The following is a 22,593-nucleotide window of genomic DNA, read 5'->3' as shown; positions in this document are numbered from 1 at the left end:
GTGCTACTATGACATGATTTGACCTCCTAGTTCCAGTTAAGGAGGTGGGGCCCACAACTGAGACTTACTGACCTTCCTCAAGAACCACAGATCACTCAGACGCTGAACAACCACCCCAAGTGACCAATCCCTGAACTGGAACCTGTTTTCCCATACCTAGACCTATAACTGCACCCTTGACACTACATGCATGCAGTTATGAGACTCCAACCATGCTCATAAGCCTAGCTACCAGTGGTTATGACCTAAATTCCTTAGTTCAATGCATTCGGTCCCCGGAGCTGAGCCACTTTTCTAGGCTAGCCTCCATACCACTGCCCAGAACTTCCTATAACTTTCTAGAATCATATTTGACATAGCAACAATGCTAAATCTTCAAACTTGAATAAAAATCTTAACATAGATTGCTTAGAACACACTAGACATTTTGCCAAACATATGGTAAACATGTGAGTTACAGGTCATGAATGCATATCTGAGTGTAAATCTTTGTACTTTCACTGAAAGTCACCGAGAAGTTCTAATGCCCTCTCAAATAGTTTCAGTCACACTAGTTAGCCCATGCATTTATCAACAATTCAATGACTTATCAAAACATAACAAGAGCCATAATGAGAGCACATCTTAAATCATGCTTATAACCAACATTGCTTACAGTAAAGCATTTAATAAGAGGAAAAAAAAAAAGACTTCATGCAATAATTATTATATTTAAAGAATGTTTAGCGTGTGAGAAAGAGACAAGCATTGGAGTTCAACTTCAAGAGAGGCGTATGGTCTAAACATTTTTGCTTGGAAATGTCGGTTTTTCTGGTCGATTTTTGGTTAGATATGGTTGGAGTTTAAAAAAAATCAAATTACAATTGTTAAGTTGTGGAATTTTGGGTGTCTTAGTAGTTTTTGATGTTGTTGAATCCATTTTTAGTGTTAAAATGGTGATTGAAACACTTAAAATTTAAGATTTTACAGTCCAAAAATTAACCAATTTAGAAAATAAATAAATAAATATAAGGGATAAAAAATCTACATGTTGATTATAAGTTTTGTATGTACTTTGTCAATAAGATTATGAGATACAATAGTTTTAATTATATTTATAAAAACTTATATGATTACCTATATGTATGGTAAATTATTTTTTCCCTTTCTTGATTTTAATTTTAAATGTTAATAAAAAATAACAATTTCTTAAAATTAATTTATATATTGATATATAATATTATTATATTATATTTTTCCAAATAATGAGAAAATCTATCATAAATAAGTTGTCAAACCGGGAAAGAGGACAACCACCTAATGCAAGCTAACTCATTATTGTTATTCAAGGAAAACCAAGCCATTGAGAATTTCTCATTAGTAGTTAATAAGGGGACATGTTTTCACTGCTGCGAGATACCTGTAGGCCTTAGATAGTTAACATGTTTCCTTACTTCCTAAAAAAATAAACTCTTAACCTAACACACAATTTTAAAACGATATATTTTTATAAATTATAATAAACAAATATAAAAACATTTAAATATATTAAAAAAATATTAACTCAAATAAATAATAATGTTCACATTTTATTACAAAAATATTAACGTATTTACACTATAAATAATCAATGAATGCCCAAGTATTTTACAAACATTCACTGACAAAACAATCACTTCTCAAAAAAAAAATCTATATCTCTTCACATAGAAAAATGCATCTATATCTCTTCACATAGAAAAATTCATCATCTTGTATGGATCAAAATATGGACTCTTATTTGGAAATCCATAAAAATTCGAAACCCTTCATCAAAACTGATTATAAAAGAATTATATTAAAAAAAATATTTATATGATTTTTAAATTTCAATGATTTTATAAACTTCTAATACAATCCATTTCACAACTTTATGACAAATTACAATCTTAGGTTGCATGCGAGTGCATGGCTCATTGGTTGGGGCAGTCGGCTGCCACGCTCCCCACCAACGTTCGATCCCGATGTGTTCCGCTGCGCTGCAGCATATATTCGATTGTATGCGGTTGTAATGTGAAAGTCCCAATGTGTTGGCTGTCAGATTCTTCTGACACATATAATTGTACAAAAAGAGGGCCCATATACGCTTCTTAAGGGAACTAGCCCCTCCCATTAAAAAAAAAATTACAATCTTAGGTTGTTTGTTATTATTGTTGGTGGGCTCCAGTATTGTAGCAATAATGCTACAACTCCTGGAGCTTCGTATCTCTAATTTTATCAACCGGGTAGTTCGTAACAAACTTGGAAGCGACGGTGCTGTATGCACAAGTACTAGCTCTTGTCGCAGCTGTCACTTGGTCAGCTGGCACAAGTCCGCTAAGGCTCAAGCCAACTTCTATATGCTCTCAGAAGAAGCTTTCTAAATGATGGACGAAGGCTATCTCAAAGGAAATTAACCTACTTTGCAAGAATGAACTGAAAAGCAAACCAAACATGGAAACCCTAGTAAACCCTAATCTGACTAGCTTAATCTCTATGATGCAATGGTGGGAGTGCAAGTGTCTAGAAATGATGCCATTACTTCTAATGATATGAAATGAATGAACTTAAACTACTTCTATTGAAAAGAACATGTTTTTATATTTTTGCTTAAGTGGTTGGAGTTATTATGATTTTGTTTCTTATTAGGTTTTGACTGTGCAGGGGTAGTGCGAAGGGAAAGAAAGCTTGGGAAAGGTCAGGAGGTCTAGGAGAGGTTCCAGGGGATCCCTAACATCATTCCACAGGAGTCCACAACATTCAGATGCTCGGCAACCGAGTTTGCAGGCTTTTACAGGATGTCTGCAGGGGATCCTACAGGAAACTCGAGATTTCTACAGGAAGTCTGTTAACTTCTACAGGATGTGCGACAGTTGGAGTTTTGGGTGATGGAGGAGTGAAGTAACTGGATGGATGGATGGGTAAGATGAAGGAGGAGCTTGAGACGGCTCAGGGATAGAGATATGAGATGGAGAAAGAGTGGGTACAGTTGGTTGGTGGATAGAAGGGTGGAAGCAATGAAAAACCAAAGAGATGGAGCTACGTGAACAGTAGAGGTGTTGGAAGGCAAACGAGCTGGACAGAGGTCGAGAAAGTGGCTTTAGGCGTGGTTGAGAAGAAGAAGAAGATACCAGAGTGATACAACGCAGTGTAAAGGAAACAAATCTGCACAAAACCGAGAATTCATTCACCTATTCTAACTGTGTTAATTAACCAACGAACAGCAATGTAAATTGTGGAGAAAAACCGTGCATGGTGTTGGAACGAAGAAGTAATGCTCAAGATCAGAATGCATGGATGGATCTACAAGTGAAATGACTGTGTTGCAGCTTGCATGAAAGTATAAGACTGCGTTTTTTGTGGTTGGTACGGTCTACACCCCCACTCTCTAAACAGAGATGGCAGTGAGTGCACTGTCAACCTTTTCTTGGAGCTCGAATGAATGTTGATCCTCCTACTCTAAGATAAGCAACTAAAAGCACTTTAACCATAAACTAATCCTATTCAATCACATTAAAGAAATTAAATCAGCAGACTGTGTTTTTTCAAATGCATGTCAAAGCAAAGAAATAAAGTGCTGAAAGAAAAGACAAGTAACAATACAAGGAAAAGGAGGTCTATTGCTCTCAGGTTGGGCCCTAACCTGAGAGCTATAGCTCCCTTAAAAACTCAGAATTGGATCAAAAGCTGCCTGCCTTTATTGAATAATCATGAGTCTAACATCATGCCAAAACTGGCTTACAAAAAGCAAAAACCGAGTTGTAGCTTGTACTTAGAAATTGCAACAATAGTTCAAAAGTTCAAAAAGCTCCTATCAAAGGCTACGGCCTTCATATTTATACATGATGAAGATCAAGCTGGCTTCCTCCATTAGTGGAGCTTGGCTGTCCAACTGAAAGTTAAACTGCTGTTCCTGTAGAATCCGTTGGCTGCCTTTAAGCTCGGTGGGGAGAGCTGTTGGAGCTCGGAGTTAAGGTGGAAATCACGAGGAAGGTCATCAAGACTGTGGACAACCTCCCTATGAACCCGCAATGCCACCTTGGCTGTCTCCTTGTCTCCATTTGAGTGTTCTTTGCTCCCTTTAATGCCAAAAAACCTGAAATCATCATGTATTAGCCACATAGATATAATGCCTGCCCTTCTTCCTACAAATAACACGAATATACTAAGAAATGAATGCATAAGTGATAAAAGATGAAGGGTTGAACAAGGTAAGTAGGCCAAATGAGCCCAAATTGTTACCAAAAATTGGGGCTCATCATCACCCCCCAGCTAAAATATTTGCTCATCCTTGAGCAACTTAGTCAAACTCTTCATCCTTCATGGCTTTTACTGCTACACTTACATCCCAAGCCTCTGTAGTAGTGTCCTCCTTTCTGATATGAAACCCAGATTTCCTGTTCACCTCTTCCCATTATTCACTGTCATCCTCTTCTGTGTTGCCTTCAATCAATCCTAGCAGCAGTGGTGGGCTGAGTTTAAGGCCAATCCAGCTGGCCTGGAGGTTTTGCATGGATTTCTTGTAAAGGGCTACTCTTACCAGAGCTTCCCTCATCCGAGTTGGGGTATGGTACTCTCGGATTTTCAAGTTGTGTGCCAATGTATTCCATCTGCGTGTGCATGCTTGGACAAAATTTTCTCCTAGCAGTCTTTCCATGTCTTCAAAATGAGCTATTGCTTGGGCTTGTTGATCCATATATCTTAGTGAAGCTGTAGGATCAGTAGACAAGTGTTGGTGTGCTGAGATGAGTGCAACTGGATCCTCTGGTTCTGCTCGAATGAACAATGGCTCGTTCAATTCTCGGTTCATGACCGATTTTGCTTCAGCTGCTCTTTGATCCTCATGGTTCAACCATGAAGCGAACGCCATCAATTGCATATCACCCAAGGTAGTATTGGGATCCCAAGAAACTATATTAGGCAAGGCCAAATTATGGAGGTAAAACTCCGCTAATTTGGCTTTATCTTCTGACGAACTAGTACTGCACAACTCAGAAAATTGCTGTGGGTCTTGGATTTGAGAAATACCTCTTTGTGCCAAGGTATTTATTTGGAACTGCAGCCATTGGTCTTTCAAGTACAAACCATAGGATTTTGCAGGTTGTCTGCACTGTATTGCCTCCATGGCCCAACTGGCCATGCAGGCCAATTGTGCCTCTTTTTGCTGCAGCTGTTGTTTTAAGACTTGCACTTCAATTTTTGCTTGCTGTCCTGCTTCCTGTAGATGTGTCATTGGCTCCTCAAGACCGGTGGTCAGTTCCTTTCCGCCTTGCTGTTCTTCTGTGGTGTCCTTGGAGGATGTACCTGCCCCTGCCCTTAGCTCCTGTAGCTGCAATCTCAGCTTCTGGTTTTCTTCCTGTAGAAACACGCGTTGGCAATTTGCCACGTGTTTGGCCATGGACAATTCACTTCTGACCTCCTTGAGCTGCTCTTGTAAAGGTCCTATGTCCGCCACACCCTTTGACTTTGCTATCTTCATCCACGTGTGTGTACGGACCCTCTCTTCCTCTAATGCGAAAAACAGTGGCACAGTAAACCTCTGAGGTATGATTTTGCCAGCCTCTAAAAAGGTGTAGTATGAACTCAGACTAGGCTGAGGGCTGGGCTCTGGTATATGTTCTTTTTCTACCTCTGTAGGTGGCTCTACCTCACCCTCCCTCGGTGGTGATGAGGGTCCTTCTCCTTCCCTCCTTTCTGTTTCCTGTAGCCGGGTCAGAGTTTCCTGTAGAACATTTTCAGCCTCCTGTAGCCGAGCTTTTTCAGTCAACAGGTCTAACCTTTCTTGCCACTTAGTTTTCTTTGGGCTCCCCTTCTCATAGGTGACTGTTATCCTTGAGGGGGACTTTTCCTTGGGCGAAGTAGAGGTATCTTCAATAACAATCAGGCTGCTGGACTGAGGCTGTGGTTTGCCCGTCTTTATTCGGACACTTCTTCGAGCTTTAAAGTATAGAGGGGTCTCCCTCTTTCTTTTCTCTTTTGGCTTAGGTGGCGTGCTGAGGGCGGCCAGCACAGCTGCTGCCTCCCTCTCACGAATATCAGATTTCTTCTCCTTGGGTTTCACTTTTTCAGGGCTTCCTGTAGAAGACCTTGTTTTAACAATTTTCGGGCTTCCTGTAGAAGACCCTTTCTTTGTTTTCGGGCTTCCTGTAGAAGACCCTTTTTCTGTTTTCGGGCTTCCTGTAGAAGCCTGTTTCTGCTTTCCTGTAGACACAGGTGTCTCCACCTTGGCTTGCTTTGCTGCATTGGTTTTTCTTTTTGGTTTGGTTGCGGGTGTTGATGAGGTACTTGTGTTGATGTGGACCTTCTCAGCTTTGTCCGTTCTGCTCTGCAACCTTTTCTCTCTTGCTGACAAGATGGGTGTGTCACCTTTTTCTTTGTCATCCTTTTTCTCATGCTTCTTCTTTTGCTCTTTCTTCTGCACTGTGGTCGGGGTCTTCTAGCCTGTTTCTTTCTTTCCCGCGGCCACTAATTCTTTTTCCTCACTGCTAGAGGAACCACTTTCCTCGGTCAACATCCTTATGTCTCCATCTCTTGTCAAATTTCTGAATGCTTCCCATGAGAAGGAACCTTATATGAATGAAGCGCATCCTCCACAAGAAGTTTGATCAATCCATGGTGGGCTACCTGATCTGGTATGCCTTCTTTTAACTTTGTGGCACACTCAATTAGAGACTGTAGCAGGAAATAAGGGATGCTCAGTTTATTTTCTATAGGAAGATCAATCTGGTGCCTCAATTCAGTGAGCAACCTAAAGTGATACCCGTACACAATGCTAAAACGGCCTTCACAGGTTATATACTTCATGATCTGCAGGCTAACTTCATTCCATGGTGGTAGCAAACTGGTTCTACGCACACCATTTTTGTCCTCCGAGAATTCCTCCTCAGGTGGAAAGATTTCTTTCTTGGCCTGCTGGCTCAACTTCCTTTCTTCCTTATCCCATGGCAAACCCATTGGAAGTTCAGTAATTCGACTGATATATTGCGGGGTGAGCTTGAGGCTTAGGCCCCTGAAGTTCACAGTGGCCACTGTTTTGGATTTCGGCCTCAAAGCTTGTAAAAATTTTTCTGCCACTTTGTCGTCATAACCCTGCAACTTGTCACAAAAGGATATCCATTGTGCTCGTGTGAAGAGCTCCACCACCTCCTGGTTTTCCCTTAACTTTGATGAATCAGTGGGTTCCCGTCGAATAAACCCACCCGGCATGATAAAAATTGTTGCTTTAACTAGAGGTGGAAAATGCGGAAGAAATTTAGCTTACTGAGACAGAGCGTAGAATTATGCTTCTGTCATGCACATAATCCACGAAACTTATCCTTGAGGACCTTAACACAGTTTAATTACACTGACATCCTGTAGAACGACAGTCTATGCACAACAGACAACACTTGCAACAACTTTCTACGACCAGACTGTAGACGACGATTCTGCCACCTTTAAAAACCAATTGCATGGAGAGTTCAGGGTTACCTTTTTAATCTGCCACCTTTTTACGTGAGGAACCCGCCTTCCTGTAGAAACAGCGTTCCTGTAGGAGCAGCTTTCCTGTAGGAGCAGCGCGCGATTTCTGGGGAATACTGTAGTGGGTCTACGCTCTTGTTGTAGCTTCACAGGCGTTCTGATAGCCAAAGGCTCGGAGTTTCGAACTGCAGAGGGATCCGAATGTTTACTTGAGTTTCAAACGGTGGATGATAAATGCATGCGGGCAATCTAGCCAATTGGATTTGAATCGGCGGAATCCGTGGCATGGGGGTGAGCTGTCCCCGCCGGACCGTTGGATGACGTTGTTCCATCATTTGTCTACGAGTTCACTTACTGCGCATCATCTCCCGCAGATCCGCCACCGCCATTCTCGTTAGACTCGTTTTTCCCAACGGGATTTCTCTCACGTGTGTGCTGCCCATTCCTTTTGTCATGGCCGCCACCCAAACATCCGACTAGACCATTAACTGGTCGACGTGGCCATTCAAATGACCATACCACCGCTCAACCCATTCACCTCACACTTTGCAAACAATTCAAAGTAAAATTCATGCAATCTGATGGAAGGAAGGGTCGAGACACTTACCTGCGCGGCTGCAACACGATTTTTCGGCTTTTGGACGATGATGAGTGGATCTATCTGCCGCTGATGAATTTGCACAGGCCCGGAGGTTCATGTTTACAGGCTGCCGACGATGGATTGGATGCTTTGGCTGCATGCGCCCGCGTTTCATTGCATATGGCCAGCGCTGTGAATGGTATCCACTCTAGCGGGCTTAACTGTTACAGGACTCCTGCGGGATGTCTTGTAACAGTTCTTCCTCCTTGGGTGCATGCTGCACGACGAAGGATCTGGCCTCACGATCACGCTCCCGGAGCTTTTGGATGACTGGGATGGATATGGTATGAGATCTCAGCATTTGTTTATCTTAAAAATTGCTTTCTCCTTGATAACTCATCGATCTGCTTTGTTGGTGCAGGTAACTTCGTTGCATGTCGACAAGGATGGTGGAACAAGGTGACAACAGTGTGCAAGGGTGACAACAATAGCTTGCATGCGTCCAAACCGATCCTTAGTCATTAGATCTCCTCATAAAATGAGTTCTGGCCCGTCCCGAACTTCTATAGGAAGTTTCCTGTAGAAATACAGAGCTTCCTGTAGAAAGTTTGCACTTTCTGTAGAAAATCTGCATCTTCCTGTAGAAAATCTGTATCTTCCTGTAGAAGGTCTGCCTCTTGCTGTAGAAGACTCAAGCCATGATGAAATTGTGCACATACCTTGGAGGAACTGAATATTCTTGGAGGAGGTGCTGGTGAGGTCTCCTGGCAGTATGATAAGGGTCCTTGGCTCTGAGTTGAGAGGCTTCCTCTCCTCCATAGAACACCTGCAATCTGCATGCAATTTCACATTATAAACTTGTTGTCTTTGTCTTTTTTGCTTATTGTTTTTTCTCTTTTTTTTTCTTTTTTCTTTTTTTTTTTGAAAGATAACAGGGGCGCCTCAATGAGGTTTTCACCCTTGCCATCTGCCCTGAGCGCCTCAAAGAGGTTTTCACTCAAGGATCTTTTTCAAATCTTTTTTCTTCTTCTTTTTTTTTTTTTTTTGAAAGACAATAGGGGATCCTCAGTGAGGTTTTCACCCCTACCACCTGCCTTGGGCGCCTCAGAAAGGTTTTCACCCAAGGATCTTTATTATTTATTTTTTTTTTTTTTTTTTTTTTTAGATCTTTCAGGGTATGCCCAAAGGAGAGGCAGAACCCTTCTCTATGACCAACACTGATTTCTCCATAGTTTCGATGAACTCTTGTCTTGAGAGAGGTTTCCTGTAGATCTTCAATCGATGCCCATTGACAAGCATGGGGATGGCTTCCTCATCAATGGTCCGAATAAGAACAGATCCATTGTCATGACATTTTTCCACTGCATATGGCCCCAGCCATCTGGTTCTCAGCTTCCCCTTGAAATCTTTGTATCTGGAGTCATACAACAGTGCCCAATCTCCTGGCTGGAATTGCTTGTCATTGAGGTGTTGGTCATGCCACACCTTTCTCTGAAGTTGAACCACTTCCAAGTGAAGGAGGGCCTGCATTCGGTGCTCATCCAGTCCATTCAGCTGCAATAACCTTTCTTGTTGTGCATGGCTGAGATCTAGGTCCAGCTTAGCTGCCATCCTCAAAGTGTTGTATTCAAATTCAATGGACAGCAAAGCTTTCTTCCCATAGACCAGCTCATAAGGTGTGAAGCCGATGGTGGTCTTCCAGGTGGTGTTGTAAGCCCATGTGGCCTCAACCAGGCGATCTGCCCAGTCCTTTCTTCTGCTGCTGCTCACCACCTTAGTCAAGATCCCTTCTAATGCTCTATTGGTGACTTCCACCTGCCCATTTGCTTGAGGGTGATAGGGGGTGGAAGTCCTATGCTTGATCTTGTGATGAGCTAGTAGATCTTCAACTAGGTTGGATGTGAACTGTCTCCCTTGAACGGTGACTAGCTCTCTTGGGTAGCCAAACTTGTAGAAGATGTTTTCTCTTAAGAACTCGGCCACCTTTTCTTCTGTTGCTGCTTTGATTGCTTTAGTCTCTGCCCACTTTGTCAGGTAGTCAGTACACACAATGATGTAAGACCTTTGCCTCGAAGGAGGGTTGATTGGACCCACAAAGTCCATATACCACTTCTCAAATGGCTCAAGAGTCACTTGAGGTTGGAGAGGCATCTCATCCCTTTGAGTCGGTTTCCCCATTCTTTGGCATTGGTCACATTGGCTGATATATCTTCTGACATCTTGATGAAGTGTGGGCCAATAGTAACCTGCCTGCAGGATCTTGAAGGAAGTCCTCTTCGCTGCAAAATGTCCTCCACAAGGCCCATCATGACAGGTGAGGAGGATATCAAAGACTTCCTCCTCCCTTACACAACGCCTTAAGATCTGATCAGGGCCAAGCTTGAACAGGTTGCCCCGATCCAAGTAAATGAGGCACTTTTTCTGATGATTCTGCTCTTCTCTCTTGAAGATAGGTGCGGAGGGAACTGTGCTGAAACAAGGTAGTTTGCTATATCAGAAAACCATGGAGAGAGTACTGAAATAGCAAACAGATGTTCATCGGGCATCTGGTCATCCACTGTTCCATCCTCATCTGCAGACAAATCCAATCTAGATAAAAAGTCAGCAACAACATTTTCTTTACCTGGTTTGTCAACAATGGTCAAATCAAACTGCTGCAATAAAAGTAACCATATAATAATACGAGTATTCACATCTGGTTTATTCATTAAATATCTAATTGCAGCATGGTCTGTATGTACAAATGTTTGATAGCCAGTGATATAATGTTGGAACTTGTTCAGTGCATGGACCACAGCCAAGAATTCTTTCTCAGTTACCGTGTAATTCAGCTCGGCATATGGAAGTTTCTGCTCAAATTGTCCTAAAGCTGCACCTATGGCTTTGTTTGAGGCATCAGTGTGGATGTGGAAAGGTAGGGCCTAGTTTGGACCTCTCAGGATTGGAGCTGACACCAACTTGTCCTTCAATTCATTCAAAGCCCTCTAACAATCGTCAGTCCATTTAAACTCCACATCTTTTGCCAACAGGCCAAACAATGGCGAGGCTAGCTTACTGAAGTCTTTAATGAATCTCCGGTAATACCCTGCTAATCCTAAGAAACTCCGAACATCCCTTACCTTTTGAGGAGGTGGAACCTTCTTGATGAGAGCAATTTTGTTAGGATCCACCTGTAACCCTTGGCAAGAAATGGTATGGCCTAACACGGTCCCTTCAGTCATCAGGAATTCCCATTTTTCAGGACTAAGGGACAGGTTCATCTCAATGCATTTGGTTAGGACTTTTCCCAGATTGGACAATGCTTCCTGGAAGTTGGCCCCATAAGGAGTGAAGTCATCCATATAGATTTCCACTGCATCATGGACCAGCTCCGAGAAGATGCTTAAGATAGCTCTCTGGAAGGTAGCAGGAGCATTGCATAGCCCAAAGGGAAGAACACGGTAGGCAAAGGTACCCCAAGGATAAGTGAAGGTGGTCTTATCTTGGTCTTCCGGGCTGATTTGGATCTGGTTGTACCCGCTAAACCCATCCAGGAAAGAGAAGAACTTCTTTCCTGCCAGTCCATCCAACACTTGATCTATGAAAGGTAGAGGGAAATGGTCTTTCTTGGTAGCTTTGTTCAGTTCTCGGTAGTCCACACAGATTCTCCACTTCCCATTTTTCTTGGGAACCAGCACCAGAGGGGACACCCATTCACTATCTGAGATGGGGTAAATGAATCCGGCATCCAACAGTTTTTGCAATTCTTCCTTGACAATGTCCTTAAGGGTTGGATTCATTCTCCTCTGAGGTTGTCTAACTGGTTTACAATCCTCTTTGATGTATATGTGATGGGTACAGACCGAAGGATGGACTCCTTTCATCTCCTTATAGCTCCAAGAAAAAGCATCTAGATGGTTGGCCAACAGGCTACACAACTCCTTTTCCTGGGAAGGAGACAGAGAGGAGCTGATATTTAACGTTCTCTCAGGGCCGAACTCCACATTCTTGACTCTGGGAGTGACAGGGTTGGCTGTACAAAGATCTACTAAAGTGCTGGCTTGGGCATCCTCCACCAATTTCTCTAAGGATAGTGCACTGGAAGGTGGAATCTGGATCAAGGTCTCAATCAAGTCATCCTCGGTTGGGGGGTCTCTTCTAGTGGTATCTAGGGTGCACAAAGGTGCTGAGTACACCTCATCCTCTTCCCCTTCCTCCAACCACAATGGTAAGTCATGCTCTAAGGAGGGTTGGGCAGGAGGGTATAGGACTAGCTGCTTGGACATAGGACCATTTTTGATGGTCATGTTTCCTGCACGACAACTTATGTAAGCATCTGCAGTGGCTACCCAAGGCCTTCCCAAAATGAGAGGATATCCAGTAAGCTTTGCCTTGGGTTGCAGAACCAAGAAATCTGCAGGGTATTCCCAAGAGTCGATAGAGACCAAGACATCCTCCACAATCCCTTCGGGAGTCACAATGGAGCGATCTGCTAGTTGCAGTACTGTCGAGGTCTTCCTCAAGGAACCTTGAAGATTGAGTTTGAGCATGGTATCCCTGGTCATCACATTAATGGCAGCCCCCAGATCAATCAAGGTGTGAGGTATGATGGTGCCATTGATGTGGAGATCTACTACAGGACTCCCAGGATCTAGATACTTTGGGCAGATGACTTGTCCTAACATAAGGTCAGACAGTTGTCCCAAGACATTGATGGTTGAAGCATCTCTCTTTCGCCTGCCTGGGTGTTTGAAACACTTTTCCTTAACCAGTTTGTTGTATATTGGCACATCCTTGATGGCTTGGAGAAGTGGTATTTTCACACACAACTGCTTGAGCTCACCCAGAAGCTCATCCTCCTCTGGGTTGGGTTGTGTGGTGGTTGTTAGTCTCTCAGGAAAGGGTGGAATAGCCTTTGGTTCACTTTCCTGTTTATCTTCCTCATCCTCTGGGGGAGGAGGTTGGCGATCTGGAAGAGTCTTTCCAGATCGAAGATTGATCTCCTAGATCTCCACAGCATAGGTAGGGCATGAGGTTTCCCCAGTGTATACCTGTTGGGCCTGTCTATTGTTGGGGTTCGGGTTCGGTTGAGCAGGCATTTGAGGTTGCCTTGGAGGAGCAGGAGGTAATGGCTGAGGTTGAATTGGTGGTGGAGGCAAAATGGCGGGAGGAGTGTTGTACTAGGGCCTCCACCCCGACTGAGGTGCATTCCACTGAGGCTGCAGCTGGGCATGTGAATGATATGAATGAGAAGTAGGTTGAGTAGGGTACTGAGGTGGATAAGACCATGGAGGAGGCATGCACCAGGAAGGATGAGCAGGGGGACCCCAGGAAGGCATAGGAGTCAATTGGTTGGGGCTGTAATAAGCTTGAGGTGCCCCTTGCATCCCCTGCTGGTAAGGTTTAGGTCCTTGCGGCCTCCTTTGGTTGAGGTAATAGAGAGGTTCAGTGGGAGCTTCTGTCCCTTGGTACATAGCTTTAAATCCAGGTAAGGTTGGACATTGGTTTGTGGGATGGTCCTCCTCACAAACGAAACACACTTCAACCGAATGCAATGGACATTCATTCTTAGGGTGTCTCCTTGTACATCTAGGGCAGAAGATAGCCAAGGCTCTCTCAGCTTCTTCCTTCTTCTGCTGGATCCTGAATGTTTCCAGCTGCATGGCAATGGTCTATCTCACCTCACTCTTAAGATCTTCTAATTGATTTGCAAACTCGTGTTTGGAGAAAGGAACACTAGCTGAGAGGAGGTTTCCTCTACCTCGTTTTCGAGCTGCCCTGGAGTGATTTCTAAACACAGTCTTGATGTCCTCATAAGGCAGTTGGTAAATGTCCCCCCCAGCTAACATGTGAAGGGTATCTAAGAGGTCTTCAGGGACTCCTCGGAGTAGAACCAACTTGAGGGATTCAGGGTCAAGTGTGCACCTGGCCCGCTTATAGCTAAGTTGGAACCTCTCCTCATAATCCTCTAAGGACTCATCATTTCCCATGGTCATCCGAAAGATTTCTCCCTTGGTTTCCTTGGACCTACAGTAATCCTGGTACTTGGTATTGAAAGCTTGCGGCATCTGAGCCCAAGTAGTGATACTATTCCCAGGTAAGCCCATGAACCAGCGTAATGCTGCATCATTAAGAGTTGAAGGGAAAAGTTTCAACTTCTGCTCATCTTCAGTATAGTCATAAGTTCTACAAAGGACAGCAAACTCAAACAGGAAGGTATCAGGATCTTCAGTAGTCAGTCATGGAAGTGAGGTAAAGTAGAGGGGCTAATGTTCTTCATTTTCATCTCTCCATTGGTCTCTCGGATGGGGAAGGCACCTTCTATTCTCTCATCTTCTCTTCTATTGTCAGCCATAGCTTCAGATGGGATGGTCTCTAATTCTTCTTCTGCTATAGGATCTTCATATATCTCAGGAGGTTCACCTATAGGTTCTTCTGGATCACTGCCACCTAAGAAGAGAGAAGGGTGACTCAGTGATGTGGTGGGGGTATTGGGTAGGAATTTGCCTGTCTTATCTCAGTTCCTACGAGGCATGAAATGGAAAGAATTTTTTTTTGATTGCTTTTGTTCTTTTTTTTCTCTTCTTTGGTACCTGCAAAACTGAAACAGATTGATCTACAACTAACTATCTTACTGAAATAAAGATACAGAATTGAAAGGAAAGCAGGAAAGAACTAATCTACTTTGCTCAAATGAAATTGCAGGAATGGAAATGCTAGTCTACGCTTGCAGAATTGAAATGCTAATCTACGCTTGCAGAATTGAAATGCTAATCTACGCTTGCAGAATTGAAATTGCGGAATTGAAATGCTAATCTATGAAAGCAGGAAATGTCTATGCTACTTTTGCAGAATGGAAATGAAATAAACTACTTGGTAGAAAGCAAGAGTAAGAAAGTAGAAGAAAAGCAACAATTACTAATACTTTGACGCTTCCCCGGCAACGACGCCAAAAAGATGGTGGGCTCCAGTATTATAGCAATAATGCTACAACTCATGGAGCTTCCTATCTCTAATTTTATCAACCCGGTAGTTCGTAACAAACTTGGAAGCGACGGTGCTGTATGCACAAGTACTAGCTCTTGTCGCAGCTTTCACTTGGTCAGCTGGCACAAGTCCGCTAGGGCTCAAGCCAACTTCTATATGCTCTCAGAAGAAGCTTTCTAAATGATGGACGAAGGCTATCTCAAAGGAAATTAACCTACTTTGCAAGAATGAACTCAAAAGCCAACCAAACATGGAAACCCTAGTAAACCCTAATCTGACTAGCTTAATCTCTATGATGCAATGGTGGGAGTGCAAGTGTCTAGAAATGATGCCATTACTTCTAATGATATGAAATGCATGAACTTAAACTACTTCTATTGAAAAGAACATGTTTTTATATTTTTTCTTAAGTGGTTGGAGTTATTATGATTTTGTTTCTTATTAGGTTTTGACTGTGCAGGGGTAGTGCGAAGGGAAAGAAAGCTTGGGAAAGGTCAGGAGGTCTAGGAGAGGTTCCAGGGGATCCCTAACATCATTCCACAGGAGTCCACAACATTCAGATGCTCGGCAGCCGAGTTTGCAGGCTTCTACAGGATGTCTGCAGGGGATCCTACAGGAAACTCGGGATTTCTACAGGAAGTCTGTTAACTTCTACAGGATGTGCTACAGTGGGAGTTTTGGGTGATGGAGGAGTGAAGGAACTGGATGGATGGATGGGTAAGATGAAAGAGGAGCTTGAGATGGCTCAGGGACAGAGATATGAGATGGAGAAAGAGTGGGTAAAGTTGGTTGGTGGATAGAAGGGTGGAAGCAATGAAAAACCAAAGAGATGGAGCTACGTGAACAGTAGAGGTGTTGGAAGGCAAACGAGCTAGACAGAGGTCGATCAAGTGGCTTTAGGCATGGTTGAGAAGAAGAAGAAGATACCAGAGTGATACAACGCAGTGTAAAGGAAACAAATCTGCACAAAACCGAGAATTCATTCACCTATTCTAACTGTGTTAATTAACCAACGAACAGCAATGTAAATTGTGGAGAAAAATCGTGCATGGTGTTGGAACGGAGAAGTAATGCTCAAGATCAGAATGCATGGATGGATCTACAAGTGAAATGACTGTGTTGCAGCTTGCATGAAAGTATAAGACTGTGTTTTTTGTGGTTGGTACAGTATACACTCCCACTCTCTAAACAGAGATGGCAGTGAGTGCACTGTCAACCTTTTCTTGGAGCTCGAATGAATGCTGATCCTCCTACTCTAAGCTAAGAAACTAAAAGCACTTTAACCATAAACTAATCCTAATCAATCACATTAAAGAAATTAAATCAGCAGACTGTGTTTTTTCAAATGCATGTCAAAGCAAAGAAATAAAGTGCTGAAAGGAAAGACAAGTAATAATACAAGGAAAAGGAGGTCTATTGCTCTCAGGTTGGGCCCTAACCTGAGAGCTATAGCTCGCTTAAAAACTCAGAATTGGATCAAAAGCTGCCTGCCTTTATTGAATAATCATGAGTCTAACATCATGCCAAAACTGGCTTACAAAAAGCAAAAACCGAGCTGTAGCTCGTACTTAGAAATTGCAACAATAGTTCAAAAGTTCAAAAAGCTCCTATCAAAGGCTACGGCCTTCATATTTATACATGATGAAGATCAAGCTGGCTTCCTCCATTAGTGGAGCTTGGCTGTCCAACTGAAAGTTAAACTGCTGTTCCTGTAGAATCCGTTGGCTGCCTTTAAGCTCGGTGGGGAGAGCTGTTGGAGCTCGGAGTTAAGGTGGAAATCACGAGGAAGGTCATCAAGACTGTGGACAACCTCCCTATGAACCCGCAATGCCACCTTGGCTGTCTCCTTGTCTCCATTTGCATGTTCTTTGCTCCCTTTAATGCCAAAAAACCTGAAATCATCATGTATTAGCCACATAGATATAATGCCTGCCCTTCTTCCTACAAATAACACGAATATACTAAGAAATGAATGCATAAGTGATAAAAGATGAAGGGTTGAGCAAGGTAAGTAGGCCAAATGAGCCCAAATTGTTACCAAAAATTGGGGCTCATCAATTGTCGATCTACATGGTAAGGCGATCGAGTCCCGCTAGCTACCTGGGGTCTCTGTGGAAGTTTTCGGTTGGATGGCCGTCACTAGTATATACGCACATTGTGATTTTTGGAAATGTGGTGTAGTGATGCTCAGTGTTGGTACCACATTCACTCCCGAAAACTCGGACACCCGAAATTATTTCTAGATTTTGATGGTAATATTCATATATTTTATTATAAATATTAATTATTTCAACCATCTAAATATAATTTATAATTAATATAGATAAATATATCAATTTATAATAAATATCAAAATATATATATATTTTTAAAATTAAAATTTACTTTAAATTATTATTATTTATTATGAAAATAATTATTTTATATATATATATAATTTGTAACAAGATTTTTAGCCATGAAGATTTAATCTTATTTTAGTTTATTATATTTGTAAATAGGATTTGTTACAATATTATGCTTTATAAATACCACATGCACAAAAAACCATAATTCATTTTATTTGACTTGTTTATATAGCATTTTCTTTAATTAATCAATTTAATTAATAGGGCAAAAAGGATGTGATAGCCCAAGTTTTTGTTAGTCTCTCTTATAAATATTTTATGAACTCAAATTCCTGTAATTAAGTGTGGAAATGTAAACACAATTACTCACAGAGAGGGACAGGGATGAGGAGGAGATTGTTTGAGAATTGGGGGATGGGAGGCTATTCATTTAATGACCACCATATGTATGACTAGTTTATTAATGTTCTGGCCTTCTTTAATAGTCAGCAATGGCAGGAAGGAGGAAGGGTGCGGGCTTCCTGAATGGATGACAAGCTCATACACCTCTATCACGTCTTGTGGACTAAACATGGGTAGGTCAACATGCAAGAACAAATTCTAGTAAGGAATGGCTACACACAAAACAGAGGGTTGTTCAAGGAGTTGGAAGGGGGGATTAAAGAAAATATAAAGAGCTTGAGAGGGGGATCTCAAACTCGAACTGTGACATGCTAGAGGAAAGCGTGGTTGACTTTAAAGGATTAGGTTGTGGGTGTTGGTGTGTCAAGATAGGCATACTAGGTTTTATCAACAGATTGCAGGAGCTAAAGAAGCATCATGTTGGGAACAAGCGCGGAGAGGTTTGGAAAAGATCACAAACCTGGGTTTTGGCTATGATTGCACATGGTTTTCAACCTCCTTATCCTTCCCCGACCAACAAACCTTATTTTATTTCTACTTCACTGCTTAATCAAGGAATGCCACACATTTGTCTTACTTATATTAGTTTTTCAATGTGACATTTGATAGGGCTGACCTCACTTTAATTTGAATTATGCATAGACAGACCTCTCTCTTCAACGGAGCAAATACCAATGTATTTCAAAAATCAATTTCTCCTCCATTGTGAAGAGCTAGGGGAAAACCACCTATCACTTAAAAGGTCTTGGAGTGAACTATCTAAACATGTAGCTTTCTTTTACATATGAACTGAGTTTGAACACCTTTTTCATGAATTTTTTGAGGGCTTCCTCTATATTTCATCTTTGGTTTTGAGGGTTTAAACATTTCCGTTGGATGCTTCCTTCATCTGTTGGTTTTGACATCATTCCTAGGATATTGGTTGGGTCAATCACTTATGCTTCCTTGGAGGGATAACTTCTGCTTCTTTGGAGGCTCGCCTTTGCATGGTTTTGACATCAACGATAACTACTTTCAACAATGTGCCATGAAAATATTCGACCATATCATAATGGTGAGGATGCGAGGGACTTGAGACTTGGAAGGGTCATCAAGGTAGTGGTTCACCAAAACCACTGCTTCCACCATGAGAGATATCTCTCATCTTGTGCTCCCTGGACGTAATTAATGAAACCTTAACACGCAGCTAAGTTGTTGAGGTATAAGTGGAGCACTCTCCATCAAAGGTGGGCAACCCCAAAGGATTAAAGGACTCTAAATAAGGACCTCCAACTAAAGACATTACTAGGAATCTTTATAATATTAATCTACCGTAATTTGATAGGGACCATACCAGTGAACATGTAAAAGCATTGTTCGAAGGAATGATGATATGTTTCACACTAAGAGAGCATACTTCCAATTCAAAGGCTAAGACATTGTTAATTCAATTCAAAGATTGTGCCTTGAATTGTTGGGGTAACCTGAAGTGAAAATTGCACCTCACTCCTGATAATGTAACCTAGGAGTTATTTGAGAAAAGGTTTAGGAAATGGTACCTACCAACATATTATGAAGAACAACAAGTAGAAGCCTTCCATGTTTTGGTTCAAGGAAACCAAATCATAGAAGAACATGAGATCATGTTCAAGGAGTTGGTCAAGTATGTCTTCTACATGGACACTGATCAAAGCCAGGAAGATCATTTCTCCAGCCCAATATGAAAGAGATGTTGTAAGGTTATGTTATGTTATGTAAACATTTGACTCGGTCAAATTACATAAAATTAAAAATAATAATAATAATAAAATTATTAATTAAAACATTTTGACTCGGTCAAATTACATAATTAAATTAAAAACATTTAATATTAATAGTTAGACCAACCTAGATGCATCTTAACTCTGGATCTATCAAGCACTAAGAGGGATCAAATCTCTCGAGGTGCAAACCTTTCCTCAAGTTTTGCACTCAGAAAAGAGGTTTTCACCTTGAGATATTTGATCCCTCTCAACACTTGATAGATCAAAATTTAAGATGGATCTAGTTTGGTTTATGGATTGAACCCTAAGATAAGGGAAATGGTATGGTTGTAGAAACCATCCTTAGTCATTGAATGGGTTGAAAACACTCACTATGTGGAAAAGCACATAGACTTAAAAGGGGGGACGAGTTGTATTTCCACAACAGCCAAGATTTGTGGAGAAGGCCCCTTGGACGTTCTCCAGGGGAGTAAGTTCTAAGCCATCACCATATGTAAATAGGGTTGTCCCAAAAACAATGGTAACAATGATTTCAAATCCATGGAGTTGCAAGCATAGGTATAGGTTTCAGGGGAAGGAGCTCATTCCAGAGGGTTCTATGAAACTCTACTTAGAATCCACCACATATCACTTATTCGAGATGTGGGGGGGACGCATTACTAGCATGAATAACTAGAATCACAACATGGTACCACACATAGAGCAAGAAAAGCATTGATGTGAAGAGTAGGTAGTCACCACCAAATTCATGTAGCAGTAATAACCACCAAGATTAACACCAATACATTATGGTGGAAACCTAATGTATGATAAATCATGTAAATTTAAAGATCTATTTAATTTTGGTTCTACAGATAGTTTCATTCAACCATTTGCATTAGAAAAATGTGAGTTGGAAGCCTATGAACACTATGACTTTAAACAAGTCAAGATGGCTTCTAGGGTAAAACAAGTGATAGGACCTAGTGTTGACCAATGTTTGGTAAACCTCAAGGTGTGACAACTAAGTTGAAGGAATATGTCACTGCCTTGGGAATGTATAAGGTAATCATTGGAATGGACTGGTTGGAAGCTTAATGAGCTTTAGTGGATTGTTTCAAAAATAAAGTGATTTGTTTAGATGATGAAGGCAGATCATAATTTTTGTGGCATTAAGAGGGAAGTATCCCTATGATTAATCTCAATGATGAAGGTAAAGTGTTGCATCATGTAGGAATATAAAGTGTATGTGGTCAAGGTTGTGAGTGATAGTAAAGGGCCCTCCCTCTTGAGGAAAATTTTCCCAAAGAGTTTACAAGGCTACCTCCTAAAAGGGGGATTTATTTCACAATTGACCTAAAATGCAGTGTGAAGCCACTATACAAGACACTCTTCGGGATTACAGATCCATAAATTTGCAAGTTGTAAATGAAATTAAAGGAGTTATTATATTTGGGACTTACTTGACCCAATATTTCACCTTGCGGTGCACTAGTGAATGTTTTCAAGAATGAAGAGAGTTCCTTAATATTTTGCATAGATTGTAGGGACTTGAATCGAGCCATGGCAAAGAATAGCTACTTGTCGCCCAAAATAGATGATCTCTTTAATCAAATGAGAGAAGTAGTGATTTTCATGAAAATTGATCTATGATCTAGATATTAACAGTTAAGGATGAAATCCTGTGGCATCCCAAAAATCACCTTTCGAACTCGGTTTGGGAACTATGAGTTCATACTAGTGTCATTTGGTTTGGCCAATGCACCAACAATGTTCATGAGCCACATAAATGGCATGTTCCCAAAGTATTTAGACCATTTTGTGAAATTATTTTTGGACGATATTCTCATGTATTCCAAGAATGAAAAGTAACATGAAGAGCACTTAACAATTGTGTTGACATGCTTAATGGAAAATAAGTTGTATAGAAAACTATCAAAATTCTCTTCAGAAGGAGATTCCTTATCCCGATCACATCATTTCACGAGAAAAGATTTCGATTGACCCAAAAAAGGTGAAGGACTCCCAAACATAATTCTATACTCCACTTCTATTGAAACAAGCCATTTTTTTATCTTTGCATTGAAAATCTCAATATAGTGGTTTACCAAAATCATTCAAAGAAACAAATTGCAAGAATTCCTCCATTTATAGCCAGTTTGTGACTCTAAGATCTTTAAGGGAATCTTGAAGTTCCTTTTTGAGAGGCACAACACCATAAACAAAAGAAAAACACCAAGATTAATACCAAGTATTGATGGTCTCCAAAGTGGCTCTATATTGAAATTAATATAACAAATCCAATGGAGAATAAAATCGTTTAGACACCATAACGTAAGGATAGTGGATTTTCCTAGGGAATAAGAGAAGAGAAAATAGCAAGATGAGTGGTGGAACCGAAATTTTATCTCAATGAATTGAATTTTGGCTTGACAAGAGGGGCCACACCTTGATTCTCATGTTTTTTGTTTTAGGGATCACCTATGTCTCTAGTTGAAGGAGTGTCCAAGTCAAGGAAAACCACAAACTTGTGGCTCTAATACCACTATTTGAACACACCTGAATGGAGATAAGTGTGAGATGCAATTTTATTAATATGATACACATATAAATAAATGATCTATGACCTTTGGATTCATATTTCAAGAGGTCCCTTGGACTCTTAATGATTGTTCCTATTCACTTGTGGTTTTTCATATTCCTTCTCAAGTGAATAATACAAAATTTCATAAACCTAATTGATTAGGTTTCCAATGGGTTTAATTCCTCTTCTTCTACAAAATATATAATTGACTCCAACAATAGACTTCAATCCCTTGCCATGGATAAGGATGTTATTATTATGCCAATTCAATCTCAAAACGTGCTTCACTATCTAATGCCTCTTCTATATTTAAATTCAAGTCAATGTACTTTATTGTATTGCATATTTTTTTCATCAATACTAGACTTAAGCAACTTCTAAAGTGAATTCTTCAGCAGCTTCCTCCTACTTCATCCTCTTTAATAAAAATATTTATATGAAGGTTTTTTCCTCTAAGAATTCCAAGAGATCTGCATATGTTTTCCTGCTAGAAGACACAACTATGTTTTTTCCTTTTCATGGATGAAATAGATG

This window comes from Pinus tabuliformis, chromosome 1_1 (assembly GCF_031772625.1).
Source record: "Pinus tabuliformis cultivar Carrire ecotype Pingquan chromosome 1_1, CPIR1, whole genome shotgun sequence".
Taxonomy (NCBI): domain Eukaryota; kingdom Viridiplantae; phylum Streptophyta; class Pinopsida; order Pinales; family Pinaceae; genus Pinus; species Pinus tabuliformis.
The sequence above is the reverse complement of the archived record's forward strand: the minus strand, read 5'-3'. Positions refer to the sequence as shown.